Source organism: Toxorhynchites rutilus, chromosome 3 (assembly GCF_029784135.1).
Source record: "Toxorhynchites rutilus septentrionalis strain SRP chromosome 3, ASM2978413v1, whole genome shotgun sequence".
In the NCBI taxonomy this organism is placed as follows: Eukaryota; Metazoa; Arthropoda; class Insecta; order Diptera; family Culicidae; genus Toxorhynchites; species Toxorhynchites rutilus.
This window is the reverse complement of record NC_073746.1, coordinates 76,294,131-76,298,086: the sequence shown is the minus strand read 5'-3', so window position 1 is coordinate 76,298,086 and position 3,956 is coordinate 76,294,131.

Sequence of the window (3,956 nt, the reverse complement as noted above, 5' to 3'; positions counted from 1 at the left end):
TCCACGATTCTAAAGCATTTCTAAAATCGCCTAAAATTTTCGACTTCGCACTCTGTTTCTTTAATTTTTTTTCGAATGTGAAAAAGTTCTATTTGCATTTTTGTTAATTTTATTAATTTCCTTCCTACAACTTGTATACATTTTGGACTATACCTTTTCTCAGACTCTTTTCCAGGCGAAGGAAAATTTGGCTGAAGATGGATAAAAGTATTCTCTATCCAATAAGTATTATCTCAATTTTTTTTTCAATTTTCTTTAACATAATTAATTTCTTCCATTCAACTTGCCCTATTACCTTTCTCATACCCTTTTTCGATTAATAAAATTGTGGCTGGAAGATAGGTAAAATATTTCTTTATCGAATAACTTAGATAACTCTATTCGAACAACATTTTTTGATTTTCAAAATTCTGTGTATTTTCCTATATTGACCCATGCTCACGTTACAGTCTATAACTTTTCTCTGTCACGATCAAGAAAAAAATGAATTATGTGGAAAGATGAATGATTCAATTCTCTATTTTTTATTTCTTTTTATTAAATCGTTTATTTTTACAGGCTCAGTTACATAAGTTTAAAGGAGCCAAAATCCTGACTGTATTGTTACAAGTATATATAAACATTTTTCCTTAATTCTAATGTTAATGGTGTAGAAAACCGATTACTCGCGGTCTACTCGAGTTTAGAAGGGTGACATATTTTCTTCAGGAAAAGGAAGGGATAAAAGGATATGTTGACAATGTACACTCTCCCATTCACACTCACATTCATTACACTCAATTCTTAAGTCTATCTTATATCTAATATGTATTTACATTTCACCTTATTCTAATGTTAATAAGAAGGGATTTGATTTCCCGCGAAGGAAAAGGAAAAGGAGAATATAAGGATATAAGGACAATCAGACACGAAGATCGATAACTTTTTGGAAGACATATATTTGGGACATGTATTTAATCAAGGTCTAAACCAGCCAACACATCTCTCACCGGCACATTGGGCTGCCTTCCTCTAGCCCGAAGAGAGTTTTCTAAATTCGATCTGGCAACAAGATACTCCTTGCACGACCAAACAACGTGTTCGATGTCGTGGTAACCTTGGCCACAGGCACAGATATTGCTGTCGGCAAGATCAAAACGAAACAGTAGCGCGTTTAACGAACAGTGATTGGACATGAGTCGGGAGAAGGTGCGAATAAAGTCCCGACTCAAGTTCAGACTTTTGAACCATGGTTTAAGGCTAACCTTAGGGATAATTGAGTGGAGCCACCGGCCCAATTCATCTTCGTTCCATTTGCGTTGCCAGTTAACGATGGTATTTTTACGAACTAAAGAATAAAATTCATTGAAGGCGATTTGACGCTGATAAATTTCGCCTACCTTTGCTAATGAGTCAGCCCTCTCATTACCCGGAATTGAGCAATGTGAAGGGATCCAGACAAAGGTAATGACATAACAGCGTCTGGTTAAAGCACTCAAAATTTCTCGTATTCTCTCAAGGAAGTACGGCGAGTGCTTTTCCGGCCTCACTGAACGGATAGCTTCGACAGAGCTAAGACTATCCGTTACAATGTAATAGTGTTCAACAGGTCGTGAGGCGACGCTGTCCAGCGCCCAGTGTATTGCTGCCAATTCAGCAATATATACTGAGCAAGGATACTGAAGACTGTGTGAGGTGCTAAAAAATACGTTGAACACTCCAAATCCTATGGACTCATTCATAGAGGGCCCATCAGTAAAATACATATTATCACAATTGATACGCCCATACTTTGCATTGAAGATCGTAGGAACGATCCCCGATAGAAGGTAATCTGGAATATCATGGATTTTCTCCTTCATGAACAGATCAAAATGTACAGAGGAATTGATGTAGTCAGGGAAACAAACACGGTTGGGAATATACGAAGAAGGATCAACCTGCATGGAGATGAATTCATGATATGAGCTCATATATCCAAAATGAAAATTTAGCTCGCTCAGTTGCTCAAAATTTCCGATCACCAATGGGTTCATAACCTTACACCGGATGAGGAACCGAAGAGATAATAAATTGAAGCGATCTTTTAGTGGGAGTACGCCTGCCAAAACCTCGAGGCTCATGGTATGCGTTGAGGGCATACATCCCAACGCAATACGAAGACAAAGATACTGAATTCGCTCGAGATTAATGAGGTGTGTTTTGGCAGCTGATTGAAAACAGAAACTGCCATACTCCATCACTGAGAGAATAGTTGTTCGACACAACATTATAAGATCTTCGGGATGGGCTCCCCACCTGGTGCCGGTAATTGTACGGAGAAAGTTTATTCTTTGTTGACATTTTTTACTCAGATACCTAATATGGGCCCCCCAAGTACATTTGGAGTCGAACCAGACCCCAAGATACTTGAATGACATAGCATGAGTGATCGGTCTACCCAAAAGTTGAAGCTTTGGTTTTGCTGGTCTATGCTTCCTAGAAAAAACCACCATCTCTGTTTTCTCCGTGGAGAATTCGATCCCTAGCCCAATGGCCCAGGTTGAAAAATTGTTCAAAGTATCTTGTAAGGGTCCTTGCAGGTCGGATTCGTTTGATCCTACGACCGACACAACTCCATCATCTGCAAGTTGTCTTAGGCTGCAATTTTGTGTAAGGCAATTGTCGATGTCGCTTACATAGAAGTTGTACAAAAGGGAGCTTACACATGAGCCCTGGGGGAGATCCATGTAGGAGATCCGACTTACTGCCGAATCTCCGTGAGAAAAGTTCAAATGTTTCTCACAAAGCAAGTTATATAACATATTATTCAATAGAGGCGGCAGACCCCGAGAGTGTAATTTGTCTGACAAAACCTCTATTGAAACAGAATCAAAGGCCCCCTTTATGTCCAAGTATACTGAAGCCATTTGTTTTTTTTCGGCGTAAGCCATTTGAATTTCTGAAGAAAGCAACGCAAGACAATCATTCGTCCCCTTGCCCCTGCGGATATTGTGTATCTGAGAGTAGGCCATTCGTTTCAACCCATCGATCAAGGCGAAACAAGATCATTTTCTCCAACAATTTCCGTATACAAGACAGCATTGCTATTGGGCGGTACGAATTGAAGTCGGACGCGGGCCTTCCGGGTTTTTGAATAGCTATAATTCTTACTTGTCTCCAATTATCTGGAACAATATTATGCTCCATGAACCGATTGAATAAAATTCTCTATCTAATGAGCATGATTTTGAAGGTTGTCACTTGATAAACAATCAATTTATTTCAACTGAAATAATTCATTATTCATTAAATCCAGCAAGACGATGAACAGAAACTTGCATGCAACAGAAACTTTTATACGCTAATTTTACACAAGTCCGTAAAAGCAAGGGCCACTTTCGACATTTTTCAGTGAGCTGTAGCAACAAGAGCTTGTGTGACAGCTCCTCGACATGGAGAGAGGATTATATGGAAAGTCCATGAGGGAAGTCGGAACATTGGCTTTCGAAGTGGCGGATAAAAACGGACTGAAGCATTCGTCCAACGTCCTTTTTAAAACGTAATCCGAATCTGTCATTAGGCTTTTCTAGGTGATATTAGTCAAACCTTTTGATTCAATCAAATGATGCAGGCCTGTACGAAGACCTCCACTTATGGAGTACATCAACTTGAATTTCAAAATATAACTTTTCAGTTAGTGTCCATCAACCCCCTTCAAGCTCCTTCAAGTGTCCGTCTTTCCCGACTTTTTATTATTTTTTCAAAGATGTCGGATACGTTAATTCTGTAAAATTTTTGCTTAAAAACAATTTTTATTATAGAAAGAAACTTAGGCGGCTCGCACACCGGAGCAATAAGCAACTAGCAACTGTGAACATTCAATACGCAATATTATCGCCAATGGATTTTTTCATTTAATTTTTGTTGATCTCGCACACCGACGCAATACGATATCGCTGTCACCTTTACAGAGCAACACATATCGCTAGCAACAC